This window comes from Zalophus californianus, chromosome 3, assembly GCF_009762305.2.
Source record: "Zalophus californianus isolate mZalCal1 chromosome 3, mZalCal1.pri.v2, whole genome shotgun sequence".
In the NCBI taxonomy this organism is placed as follows: Eukaryota; Metazoa; Chordata; class Mammalia; order Carnivora; family Otariidae; genus Zalophus; species Zalophus californianus.
The window spans coordinates 119,171,027-119,186,217 of NC_045597.1; the positions used below are offsets into that span (position 1 = coordinate 119,171,027).

Consider the following 15,191-nt stretch of genomic DNA (forward strand, 5'->3'; position numbering starts at 1 on the left):
TTGGTTTTTTGCCATGTTTTAAAGGAGTGGTTAACTAATGGGTTCAGTGGGTAATCTACTTGTGAGTATGGTGTGCATAGCTTATTTTCAGAACACTCTTATCTTTGGAATTCTGGTGCTGTAGTTCTATAAAAGCCTTTAATATTTCCTTGGCATTCTATATAACCCGCCCCCTGGGGTTTTCATAGCAAAATATTTATGGTACTTTTTTTTCTCTAATGTGGTTTTATAAATATCATATTGTAATCAATAAAGTTTGTGGACAGAACTGTCAATCTCTTTCCTTTTAATAATTCCTGATGTCTGACTTTTAAATCTTATATACCCTAAAGATTTAAAAATCTAATTAGCTACCTTTTGAGTGCTGTTGATTTAAAGATCATGATTTTCCATCATCTCATTGAAAGATGTCAGATGCAATGTAGAAGAATTTCCATAACTTTGTGTGGCATATTGACAAATTGTCAGGAAAATAAACAGAAGTTATACAGGGACTCAGTAGCCCAGAACCACTGGGGAAATTCTTCAATAAAGGAGTCATACATAATTTTAAGTTTTATGATTTTACCCAGAAGAAACACATGTTGAGCATAAATGAGTAAATAAGCATAAATAAATAATCAAACTAGAATTGTTACTTTGTATGCTACCTACAATTATATATTCAGAAGAGCATTTTTGTTGAAAGTAGCATGAATGTGTTGAAAGTAATAGAACATAGTAGCTATCTATTCAGCTCATACTGTCCTCTGATAATACATTGTTGGAATATTTTTATAATTGTTCTTTATGATATTCACTCCAAGAGGTGGATACATGAAACCACTACTCATAGAGACTCTCTTCTTCATCTGTACATCTTTGGGAGAAGCAACATTTTATGTCACTAACTTATCAGTATGATTTAATGACTGAAAAACAAAAATAAAGATCTTTATTGAGCATAATTTACACACTAAGCACTATGATAGACTTTTTTTTTTTTTCCCCCATTATTGTCTCATCTTGGTTTTCTGTCTTGCGTCTGGAAGGCAGGAATCTTTAGCTCCAGTTTGGAAATGTGAAAATTGAAGTTGGGAAGTAGTAGGTGCTAAAAAAGAATGATTTTAAAAATCAGCTCTCCTAGGAAGCATGAGACAGTTAATTTAGAAGAAAGTGGATGTTGAAAGAGAGGAAAAAGAACTTTCCAAGAAAAGGAATGGAGGTGAGACTTTTTGAATAAAATATGTGCTTTATTATTTTTCCTTGCCTAGTTCCTTTAGAGGACCCAATTCTGGGTATCTGCCCAGGCAAGACTTATTTTTTTCTGAGAACTTTTACCACTCCTCGAGTGGTGGTCATAAGAGCTAGCACAATGTCTATCACAGTACACCTCTGTTGCTTCAGGTAATTTGAAGGGAGTTCCTGGTGTTTGCAACCAAAGTACTGTATACAGAGAATTTTTTCTATAACTGTCTACCACAGCATAGAATTTTGTTTTGTTTTCAATTTACTTTTTCAGTCATTGAGATTAAAGGAAACTGTTATTTGATTGACTATAAGAAATTCCATGACACAAAAAGTAAGCTAGGGCGGGAAGTTGGAAATGTACACATTTAAAAGGGTATACTGAGGTATTTAGCCAAAGGATGAATTTCACAGGGTTGAAGGGGTGCCTCTCCTTTAGGAGTCATTCATATCTTCACCATGGAAAGGTCGGTCGTTCTGTGTCCATGCGTCTTACCCCAGATTCTACTAATTTTATATACTGACTAGAGATCTGTGAAGACTGCTTTTGTAGTTTCTGTATTGTATAAGTCAGTAAACTTCAAAGGCCTCACAAATCAATTTGCGGCTTTGTTTTTATTATCATGCTTTTTGCATGTTTTAGAAAATGGGTTTTTAAATTTCAGATGCTTTAAATCAGGGAGAAAAAAGAAACATAAGAGAAAAAGCTTCATTTGAAAAACATTGAACAGAAACAGTGTGTAAACACAAGAAGGTTGTATGTGTGTGTTGAGGTGTGTTGTGTGTTGGGAGAGACTGTGAAGAGGAAATCCATGCATTTCTATATCACATTTGGTGATTACATATTTAGCATGCTGGAAAGGAAATCAGGCACAAAACACCCATTATATGCCAGAAGAGTTTTTTCTGTCCAATACCCCTTGCACCCTGCTGAATCATACCCATTTATGTTTAATTCCACACAATCAAAACATATTAACGTTTTGAACAGGAAGAGTTTAAACCAAGACAAGCAGTTACTTATTTTCTTATATCTTCCTCTGCTCCCTATTATTTTATTGTTTTGAAGAGTTTAAACCAAGACAAGCAGTTACCTAGTTATTTTCTTATATCTTCTTTTGCTCATTACTTTATCTAATAAAGACATGAATAGCACAATATACATTTTAAAAAATTAAATGTGCCCTGGTAAATAGGTTCAAAAAATCATCTTTAATAGTCTTCAACTTTCCTAAAAACCAGAAATTTGGTATTCTGCATGACAGTGTGTAAAAAAAAAAATCCTGTAGCTTTTTTTTTAATGGTGAAAATTTCGTTTTAGACTGGTTGACAGGAAATACATAGTTACAAAATGCTTTATATTTCCTGATGCATTCTCCTACTCCAATCAAAGACCCCATTAGATAAAGTGGGATATTTCTCTGGTTTTTAAAATTTGAAGAAGTTAGGGCTCAGGGTGGTAAGTCCTTTCTCCAAGGCAACTCTAATGATTAAGATAGAATCCAGGCTTTTCATTTCTTAGTTCAGGGCTCTTCCTGCTTCTCTATAATATTGTGCACCTCTGAATTTAAGCCCTCTGAAATGATATGTCCCATTATTGGTTCCTAAATTTCTAGGCATTTAAGAAAGAAATAACAGAGAGGACTTACAGAAATTGTTACAGTAAGAAAGCAAAATCTGTGAAGGGAAGATAGAGCAGTTGACATAGTTTAGCCTGGAGAAGAGAAGGTTGAAAGGTGACTTGATGTGCATGTTTGAGTGAAATGTTCCTGTGAAGAGGTATTCTATATCTCTGTCAAGGAGATGGTGTAAGTTACAGTGTTGAACTACTGGGTCAGATCTAAAGTAACATTTATGGGCAAGGGGTACATTAAATTCAAGAAAAGGCAACAAAATTGGTGAAACTTCTTTTTACATTGAAGTAAATAAAATAAACTCAGGATCCTTTCTGCCTGTTTATATTTTGCCTGTTTATATATTATTTATATTATATCCTATATTGCCTGTTTGTGGTTATTCAAGCTTGTAATATTTCTCTGGTCATATACCAAATTGCTGAATTTCTAAAGTGCTCAAATCTTATATATAATCTATATGATGTTAATTCCCTTTGAAGTCCACATTGCCTCATCCCAATTGAATTAAATATTCTAACTGGAAGGAAGCTCAGGATATTGCTATCTATTACATGATGTTTAATTAAACAACAGTACCTCAGGGTAAACCTGAAAGATCCGCTCAGCGGTAGGAATTCCAATTCTGGCTTCCCCTCCTCTGCCTTTTTTTTTTCTCCTCCCGCTTACTCTTCTTTTGCATAGAACACAGTAGAACTGAGAATTCAAGATTTACTAATGTAATTACTTCTTAGCTAACTTTGTTAAAAAAAAAAAATAGCAGAAGGAGGAGAGGGAAATACCAGCAAGTTTCTTACATTTTGGGGAGCTTTTAGATCCATGTTATCAACAAGTATTTTAATCTATATGCTAGATTTTATGAGCACCTGCCAATAATTGGGAACTAATTAAAGTACTGTGGCAAATGTAAGAGTAATTTAAAATATGGTTTCTGGGGCACCTGGGTGGCTCAGTCGTTAAGCATCTGCCTTTGGCTCAGGTCATGATCCCAGGGTCTTGGGATCAAGCCCCGCATTGGGCTCCCTGCTCCTATTCTCCCTCTCCCACTCCCCCTGCTTGTGTTCCCTCTGTCACTGTGTCTCTCTCTCTGGCAAAAAAAAAAAAAAAAAAGAAAAAAAAATATTTAAAATAAATAAATAAATAAATAAATATTCTGACATTTAAAAAAAATATATGGTTTCTTCACATGAGTTTAAACTGATAACTATCGATAAAAACTATAATTAGCTGCTAACTGCCGTGATACAAACTTTAAGTGTTATAAAAGCTTAGAAGAGAACAGGATTAATTGCATCATTTGATAATAATTGGGCATATACTATATTTATTTATTCATGAATTCGATAATTTTTCATAGAGTGCCTACTAAGTGTCATACACAGAGGACAGAGCCATGAATTCTCACTGTCATGGAGCTATAGTTTTAATGAAGGTTGGAGTGAGAAGACATAAATAAACATGAAATGAGCATTGGTGAGTGTCATGAAGGACACTAAAGCAAATTCAGGGAGCTAGGGAGTGTGAGACATGGAGGAAGGGTGACATTTTATGTAGATAGCCAGGGAGGCCATTGTGATTCCTTGAAGAAGCTAACAGAATAACCCTTTTAGGTACCTTGGCAGGGTCATTCCAAGAAGAAGGAGGTGAAAGGCAAAGGCTAGAGATATTTGGGGGACTGAAATGGACTGAATTTGGGTCAGAGTCAAAAGAGAGATGATTTGAAGGGTAGAATGATAGGCAGATGATCTGGGGCCTTGTAGGTTAGTGTAAAGACATTGGCTTGCTCTTGGAGATGGGAAATCATTGGAGGGATTTGAAGAGAGGAGTGAAATGATCTGAGTTATTTGTAAAATAATCATTCTGAGTGCAGCATTGAGAATGAGCAGTAGGAGGGCAAAAGAGTAGGCAAAGCAGGGAGACACATAAATAATTACCACAATAACCAGGCTAGATAAAATGGTTGCCAGGGCATCCGGGGTAGCAGTCTTGAAAAATGGTGGATTGTGGATATATTTTAAAGTTAGATTATGTAACAATGCTGTTGGTTGGTTGTGAATTGGGAGAGAAGCAAAGAAATAAAGAATAAACTTCAAAACTTCACATGGTTAAATAGAAAAATGAAATTTTAATTTGCTGTGATTGGGATAATGGTATAAGAATCAGATCTGCAGTGGGTGAAAAAATCAGAAATTTGACTTTTGAACATAACAGTTTAAGATGCCTACTGGCTGCTCACGGAGGAATATTGAATAAACATATGTACAATCAAGTTTTGAGTGCAGAGAGATTCAGGCTGGAAACGTAACCTTGAAAGCCATTAGCTTAAAAATAGCTTGTAAAACATGAGACTACATGACACTATCAAGGGCTTGAGTGTAGAAAGGGAAGAGGCCCATAGACTGATATACCAGGGAATCTGCTAGCAATGGCGACTGAGAAGAAGAACCCAATATGGTAGGATGAAAACCAAAAGGGTGTGTCACCCAAGTGAAGAAAGTATTTTTGGGAATAATAGAGTAATTGGTTATTTCAAATGTTGCTGATAAGTAAATAAGATAAAGACTGATCATTGGATGTAGCACTATTAAGTTAATTGGTTATTTTATTATTATTTTTAAAAAGATTTATTTATTTTAGAGGAGAGGGAGAGACAGAAAGTATGCATGTACTCTTGAGTGGGGGGAGGGGCAGGAGGAGAGAACTTTCAGGTGGACTCTCCACTGCATGTGGAGCCCTACTCGCGGCTTGGATCTCAGGACCCATGAGATTGTGATCTAAGCCTAAACCAAGAGTTGGAGGCCACTGAGTCACCCAGGCACCCCTCATTGGTTATTTTATTTTATTTTAATTTTTTAAAGGTTTTATTTATTCATGAGAGAGAGAAAGAGAGCATAAGCAGGGGAAAGGGCAGAAGGAGAGGGAGAAATAGAATCCCTGCCAAGCAGGGAGGCTGACACAGGGCTCATCCCAGAAACTTGGGATCAGGACCTGAGCTGAAGGCAAATGCTTAACTGGCTGAGCCACCCAGGCCACCCCTCGTTGGTTATTCTAAAAATAGGCATTTCAATGAATTGGTAAAAGCAATTCATTTTTTAAACATTTTATTCATTTATTAAAGAGAAAGAGAGATAGGGTACAAGCAGGGAAAGCATCAGGGAGAGGGAGAAGCAGGCTCCCGCTGAACAGAGAGCATGACATGGGGCTAGATCCCAGGACCCCGGGATCATGATCTGAGCCAAAGGCAGACACTTGACCAACTGAGCCACCCAGGCTCCCCTGTAAAAGCAATTTGAGAGAGAGTTTGAGTTTGAGAAAGAATAAGGAGAGAAATTTTTGCTATTAAATATGAGTAATGTTTGAAGAACTTTGATAAAAGGGGAACAGAGAAATGAGATGGTAGCTGGAGGAGGATTGAGATTATGATATTTTTTGTTTGTTGATGAGAATAATCACATAGAGAATGAGCAACTGATGAAGTAGGGAAAGGAAGACAAATTGCTGGAATAATAGATCTTTGGAGAGGAAGAAATTTAGTACACTAGTGGAGGGTTGGTTGGTTGTGGACAGGGAAATGAGCAGTTCTTCTATACTAAAAGCAAAGGCAGAGTCCATGGAATGACCCTAAACCTAATAACTTAAACCTAATTTATATGGCCACAGTAATAGATAGATAGAAAAATAGTGATGGAAAGTTATGGAGGTTGTCTTCTGATGTCTCTGTTTTCTCAGTGGGAAAAGAAGAAATATCATTGGCTAAGAGTAAATATGGGCAAGGGATTCTGGTGATTTGAAGAAAATGGAAAAAGTGAGAATATTCCCTTAAAGAGAATGTGAGAGTAAGACAACTGGTACATTGGGGCAGGATTGCTGAGCAAGATTAAAAGTCTGCTTGAGGTTATTGGTCATGAAGTTAATGTAAACTATAGAACAATTTGTGTGCTTTTTCCCAGTCATGCTTAATTACATGGGTCTGATAAAGAGTAGTTGGAGAATTAATCAGAATTGTGTTTCTGTCAGGCACTGTTGTGAAGAGAGGAATGGTGAAAGCAAGAATAAACATAAGAGGGTGATTGTAATGATGGTACATGGTTTTTAATAGGTGAAAAAGAAGTATATGATGGGTGTTAGAGCCAATGAAAAGGAGTTTGGATAGGGATTCCTGGCTGGCTTAGTGAGAAGTGCATGTGACTCTTGATCTTGGGGGTGTTGGGTGTAGAGATTGCTTAAATAAATAAATAAATCTTTTTTTAAAAAAGAAAAGGAGTTAGGATCAATAGGTCTATATCTTGGCTTAATTAAACACTTATTGGAGTTGAACAACACAATTGAGTGAGATAGAAGGCAAGGAGTTGGTAAGCAGAAGAATCCAAGCTGCAAGAAATTACAGTTTTGGAGGGGACATGGTAATTGATAATGCCAAGGTTTCTAAGAATATGATCGAGAGTGTTTAATGCAGGGTGAACAACTCAACTTTTAGAAGGAAAGAGTTTAAAGAATGGGATGGTTAAGAATTTGAGTGACCATGTACATGAACATTGGAACCACCAAGAGTAAAACAGAGGAGTTATAAAGAGTGACAGCAGTGTGCAAGGGACTACAATTATCAAGGAGTGAGGGGAAGTGGCCATGATAGCTCTGGAGTTATCCATATCTGGCTATGGAGTTGCAAAGCTAAGACAATAGAGGGAAGAGTAAGAATGTTCTGACAGTGATAGTGAAGAACAGTGCACTCTATGTCAAGGACTTGTGATGAGGGAGATGTGTGAGGATAAACATTTCCCACTTGTGAGGGTTATGGGCTTAACCTGATTTTGGTTAAAACAAGAAATGGAAAATTCAGAGAGGAGTCTGAGGATGCTGGAGAGTCTGCTGATGACTTACCACTAGTTCAGAGAGTATAGGTTTGGAAGAAGGGGTCAGAAGAGTTGATGTGCAAGGCAATCTGAGGATTACAGTCTTAAAGAAAATGGATGACCTGGGAATTCTCAGCTTCTTGTAGTAATGATATATTTAGGGATGAATTTCACAATGAGATTTGTCCTGATGGTTTCAAGGCAGAAACTGAAGAAGTTTGAGAGCTGAATAAGAGGGTAAGATGAGGCAGTTGTCAAATTACACTGAGTTCTGGAGGCCTGACCTAGTGATGGTGATAAAGAGGTTGGGAGAAGTAAATTGGTCTTAAATGTAGCATTAAGATCTCTGTGGCTTTCTCTTGTCTTTAGCTCTTGAAGATGAGGAAGCTGGAGAAAGACAATCCTTACCAAAGCTCAAAGAGCAGTGGTAGTCCCTCCTGGCTCCTTCCAAGGGAGACCAGCTGGCCAAAGGGGATTACCACATCCTTAGCCAATGAACTACTCCCAAGTTTGGGGATAAAAGGTGGTATAAGAAACACCCCAGAGAACGTGTTTCTGCCCTGTTTTTAGAAAGAGTTAGTTATAGAGTTACTTTCTACTGAGCTTAAATGTTGACTATATTTGAGTATAAAAAGCCAGTATAACATATCATATTTCTGTTTTTAATTTTGTGAGGAACCTCCATATTTCCACCAAGTTACATTCCCAGGTATTTACCCATAGAAAACAAACACTTTGAGAAGATATATACACTCCTATGTTTATTGCAGCATTCTTTACAGTAGCCAAGATATGGACCTAAGTGTTCATTGATAAATGAATGGATGAAGATGTGGTATATATATACCCACACACACATACACACAGTGGAATATTCCTCAGCCATAAAAAGAATGAGATCTTGACATTTGTGATAACATGAATGGGTATTATACTAAGTGAAGTAAGTCAGATAGAGAAAGAGAAGTACCATATGATTGCACTTATATGTGAAATTTAAAAAAACAAAACAAAACAAGAACGAAAAAAAAACAAAGCAGATACAGACCCATAAATATAGAGAACAAATTGGTGGTTGCCAGACGGGAGGAGAGTGGGGGATGGACAAAACTGGGGAAGGGGAGTGGGAGATAGAGGCATCTAGTTATGGAATGAATAGGTAACAGAGATGAAAGGTACAAGATAGAGAATATAGTCAATGGTATTATAATATCATTCTGTGGTGACAATTGGTAGCTACACTTGTGATGAGCACAGCAGAACACATAGTTGTGGCTTTACTATGTTGTACACCTAAAACTAATGTAACATTGTGTGTCAACTATACTTCAATAAAAAGAAGTCTGTATAGTTCAGTGAGGAAACCAGAATCAAAAGCATTGTGGGAGTATGATAAGCTTGTCAGATATAAGGTGGTTTTTGCTGCAGTGAAGGACACATGTTGAGAAGTAGTGGAAAATAATGGTATCTTAAAAAGTGGTTAATTTCACATTAATTTTGAAGCATTATAATATGTAGAGAGAATAAAATAACATTATTTCTCTCTAGCTCTTCATCATTATGGCAGAAGACCAAAGACTGTAGGAAATCTCTATGGTGCAGTCTGAATGGTATCCCTTTGTTCATTCCTAGTATAAGAAGAAAAGGGAAATGTGTGGGATGGCAATGCTTCAGACATTCTTTGCTCAAATAATCTTTTCTTCTATCTAAGCTTATATTTAAGGAACTATTCCTTGCAAACAATAATAATAAGCACTCCAAATATTATCTACTTTAACACTATGAGATATTATGCAGGTTGGGAACATAAGGATCCAATCTAATGTAAGTATCATAAGCGCTGGAACTCTCTTATTATATTACATCTTGTATCTGACAGCATCTTACAATTGGTAGGTTCTTTATAAATATTTGTTAATATTTAAATAAATAAAGTTTAGTAACTTATCTAAATTCACACAGAGATAGGAAATAAAGGAACATACAATTTTCCATTGATAATCATTGATATTTTCCTTGATTTATAAAAACTATTATTATGATGTTAGCTTTGACAATATCATTCATATGTGTATTGCTTCCTAATTCGCACCTATTCTCTCCACCTATTTGGAGTTACAGTTTTTGTTAGTTAAATTCAGTGTTACTGCTTGCTCTGTGTTTACTTGTGATAGGGGCCACAGTATGTTAAAAGAATATATTATGGGTATAGCTCTCAGACAACCCTGATAATTTACATGAGTTTCCTTTCTGATTGTCTGCTTCCATTGTTACACTTAGAAAATACTTACATTTTCTTCTACTTATATTATTTTCTTATTTATTACTTTTGGCACTTTTATAAACCTAAAATCTCTTTGAGAATATAGCATGAGAAAAAGTACATATCAAGTTGTGTGTTTCTTACCCAATTATTTAACCAATTATTTCTATTAGTTTATTCCAACTCTTGGTTATAATATCCTAATTATACAATTTATAGCATAAAATTCTATTTAGTAACATTTTCAAAAAGGCTTAACACTTCAATCACATATCAAATTTTTATACTTGTTTAGATTTTTTGGATATACTTTTTTGGATTTTTCTGTTTTCTTGAGTTAATTTTGTTGTTTATTCTGGTGGGGATACTAAACTATTTAAATTATTTTATCTTCATGCTGTGCTTTAAAGCCTGGATTTTCAAATCCTTGCTGTTATTACAGCAGTCCCCCCTCATATGCAGTCTTGCTTTCTGTGGTTTCAGTTATGGGCAGTCAACCAAGGAAGCAGATGACTCTCATCCTGACATATTGTCAGAAGGTCGATAGTAGCCTAATGCTATGTCACAGAGCCTAGGTCATTCACCTCATGTCAGTTCATCATATAGGCATTTTATCATCTCACATCATCGCAAGAAGGGTGAATACAGTACAATAAGATATTTTGAGCAAGGTCACATTCACATAACTTTTATTATGGTACAGTGTTATAATTGTTCTATTATTACTTATTCTTAATGTCTTACTGTACCGAATTTATAAATTAAACTTATATATATAAAATAAATTTATCATGGGTATGTATGTATAGGAAAAACATAGTATATATATATAGGCTTTGGTACTATCTGCAGTTTCAGACATCCACGGGGCGTCTTGGAATTTATCTTCCTCAGATAAAGGGGGACTACTGTATTTTCCAATATTTTCTTGGCTATTCTAGGAGATATATTCCTAGGCTTGTTGACTTTTAATAATTTTTAATCAAAGTTTTTCAAGTTTTTTATTAAATTCAGGGGGTTTTATTTTTGTGTTTGTGTGTATATGTTAATTGTGATAAAACACATTCTAATTTTATAAGTTGTTTACAAGAGACATTTAATATACAAGAATATGAAAAGATATAAAGAAAAGAATGAAAATATAGGTAGCAGGCAAATACTGTCTAAACACAAAAGATCTGTTTTAATCAGACAAAATAAATGCCAGAAAGTCATTTCTAAAAAACAAAAGTCATTTACACTACAAAATGATGAAAGTTTTAATTTTCCAGAAAGATGTAGCAATTCTAAAATTGTATGTACCTAATAGCATATCTTCAAAAGCAGATGTGCAGAATTTTATAAGACTATAGGAAGGAAAAGAAATTCACCATACAGGAGGAGAGTTCCACATTTGTTGATTATTGAGAGGACAAACACTCAACAATTATTGAGCAACACAACAATAAGTTAGCCTTAATCAAACCCACAATTAAAACACATATTATTATACTGTGTAACTGAAACCTTTAACAAATTGTCCAATAACTCGATAATAAAGTGATTTTCAACAAAATTCAAATGCAGATCTGATCACACCAGTTCTCCAATCAAATGCATATATATTAGAACTTGATAACATAAGTAAAAGTAATACATTTGTTAAAGAACACACACCTAAATAATTGATAGGCCAAGAAATTTTAACAATAGAACATAAAAATTATTAGAATTTACTAGTAATTTAAATACTACCTGTTGTAATTTGTGGGGTGAAAGTTCAAGGCCTAAATTCTCAAATGTTAAGTTGTATGTTTAAAAAGAAAGTTTGAATAAAGAGGTTAGAAAAGTGTAAGGAAATGAGCACAGAACAATTAGAAGTAAGGTTATGCAAAACTTAAGAGCAGGAATTAATAAAATAGAAAATAAAATAGGAAGAGTAGACCCAGGAAGAAAAGAAATTATTTCTCTATAGAACCTGGTAAAATAGACAAATCTCTAATAAGACTGATCTGGAAAGAGATGAAAAAGGCAAAAATAAGCAATACATTAGGGTCTTTAAAGGAGTCAAACTACAGATACAGCAGCAATAGAGTGAGAGGAATATCATAAATAGCTATATAGAATAAATATTAAAACTTTGAATAACTGGAAAAATTCTGAAGAAAATATAGTTTAACAAAGCTGACTAAAGGTCAAGAAGAATGTCTAGATAGTTCTGTAAACATTAGATAAATTGAATTTATATTTAAATCCTTAGCCCAAAGAAACCACCAGATCCATATTTTATCAAATTTTTGAAGAACAAGCAATTTCAGTCTTATGTAAAATTTCTGAATTATAGAAGAAGAGTAAAATTCTAAAAATTATTCTTAGGTACTATTATCACCTAACAGTGGTTAGAAAACAGTGGTTAGAAAAAATAAAAGAGGGTGGAAATTTTAGTCTAATCTCACCAGGAATGAAAAAAAAAACATTTAAAAATATTAGCAAACTGTATCTAGAGTATATCAAAGGATAAATACATCTAAGTTGGTTTTGGTTTATTCCAACAATGGAATGGCAGTTTGATTTTACAAAATCATTTAATATCATTTATATTAGCATATCATCTCAGTAGATGAGCAAATATAGTCACTCACTATAAAAGATTTTGGCAAACTACAAAGGAGACTTTTTCTTTTTACCTATATAAAGAGTGTCTAACAAAAACTTAGAACAATTATTCTTAAATCATTTTAACATTCTCTTTAATCATAAGGCAAAATGTCTATTGTCACAATTTCTTTTCAACATTGTTCAGGAGATCTTAGCCAGTATTGTAAGACTAATAGAAACTGTGAGGATTGGAAATGGAGAGACACTGTCATTATTTGTAGATGATACGATTATTTAAATAGAAGAGCAACTCTTTCCCTGCCGCCGCCGAGTCACGGGGAGGCAGAAGGTCCCGTGCAGTCAAGATTCGGCTACACTCGTAATCCACCGCCATGGCCGGGGAAGGCATTGCTGCTGGAGATGTAATGGACGTCAATACTGCTTTACAAGAGGTGCTGAAGACCGCCCTCATCCACGATGGCCTAGCACGTGGAATTCGCGAAGCTGCCAAAGCCTTAGACAAGCGCCAGGCCCATCTTTGTGTGCTTGCGTCCAACTGTGATGAGCCCATGTATGTCAAGTTGGTGGAGGCCCTTTGTGCTGAACACCGAATCAACCTAGTGAAGGTTGATGACAACAAGAAACTAGGGGAATGGGTAGGTGGGTAGGCCTCTGTAAAATTGACAGAGAGGGAAAACCCCGAAAAGTGGTTGGTTGCAGTTGTGTGGTGGTTAAGGACTATGGCAAAGAGTCTCAGGCGAAGGATGGCATCGAGGAATACTTCAAGTGCAAGAAATGAACAAATAAACTTGGTTCTTGTTCCAAAAAAAAAAAAATAGAAGAGCAAAACATCAATAAATAAATTATTAAGATAAATGGGAAACTTTAGTAACTGTGGATATAACAACAATATATAAAATACATTTCATTTTTATACATAAGTAATACAAATATTTTGTTAACGCTGATAGCATCCTATCTAATATATGCAAAATGCAGGAAATAAACATTCTGAATGAGAGTTTCTTTTTTCTCACCTGAACAATGAGAATGCATTCTTTGATCATTTCACTGTTCAACTAGATTTTATTTAGATTTCATTAAAATCCCTCCTTATAGCTGAAGTTTAGGGGTGGGATAATTATAAGAGTAGTTCAGTTTTCATTCAGATTGAGGTAAATGGGAAAGAAAATGGAACTGTGAGCAGCACTAGTGGGAGGATCTCTAGATTTTTGTTTTTTTCTTGTGATTATTGATATCCAGGCTCCAGGAAAATTGTATATAATGTATTATTGTCCTGGCCTCCACTCCAGGTGTAAGGAGTAAAACCGATACCCCTTCCTCACAGCCCCATCACCGCCACTGCCACCACCACCACCATCACCACCACCACTACCATCACCACCACCACCATCACTACAACCACCACCACCATCACCACCACCACCATCACTACAACCATCACCACCATTACCACCATCACCATCACTACAACCATCACCACCATTACCACCATCACCATCACTACAACCATCACCACCATTACCACCATCACCATCACTACAACCATCACCACCATTACCACCATCACCACCACCAAACGTGAGCCTACTTCTTGACTCACTAGCTATACCCTCAGTCTTACTAGTCCTGTAGATTCTTCCTACATTAAAATCCAACATGGTATATAAGTGTGTTTCCAAGATTAGGCAGAGTATAAAAATTCTACATTCAGATTGGGGCCAAGCCAATGATAATACTAATTTGTACTATTAAGATTCATTTCTTGAGCTTTTTATATTGTTCTTTCTGTCCACTTTGCTTCCAGAACAAATGTGTCCGTGGGGCAAAATCCATCAGCATGATATCCTACATATCCCTTTGCTGTGCTTATATTCCCATTTTTACTATTTTAACAGTACTATGAAACATTTGTCAGTGTGCTGCTTCTTTTAAAATTCATGTAAGAGAAAACTCTATCTGCATATGGCAAGTTCCCAGATCCTCACTATAGTGAAACATATTCCATAATTAAAAACATTTATAAAAATTAACTGTAAAGAGTTATAGAGGCAAGGTTACTTCAGATTACATCCTATAAGAATATGAAGAAAAATGTGTGCTTCATGGTATAATGCTCTCTGCTGAGCAAGAGGCTGGATGTGTCTTTGCTCAAAGCTTGAGTTATATACTTAATTTTACACATTAAAATTTAATGGCCTTTTAAATGTAATATGCCTTTACCAAATAGGCTTTTTTTTTCTTTTTTAGTGGTGTAATTTCATAGTATTGTAATAATAATATTCTGGAGCATAGTTGACAGGTTTTTTTTTTTTTCCCAGTATACAATTAACTGTTTTTCATTGATTTTCAGAAGCTTCTTCTTTAATAGCACTAAAATTTCTTTTAAGTTCTGATGAAATTCTGAGATAAAATTATTTAAAACAGAATAGTATGCTTCTTTTAACTTAGAGAAAAATTAGAATTATGCAAATATAATACTTTTCATTGACTTCTTAAGTCTATCATATGTACATACAGAGCTGCTTTTTATTTATCAGGATTTATGGGTTTTCTAAATTAAGATAATCTTAGTTTGGAGAAAGCATATTTTGGAAAAAAAAAGTCTCCAGGTGT

At 35.1% G+C, this 15,191-nt stretch overlaps 1 pseudogene; it reads left to right on the forward strand.

Annotated features, from left to right (window-relative positions):
* The first annotated feature begins 12,890 nt into the window (after positions 1-12,890).
* On the forward strand, positions 12,891-13,361 carry LOC113920635 (annotated as a pseudogene).
* Positions 13,362-15,191: the final 1,830 nt, after the last annotated feature.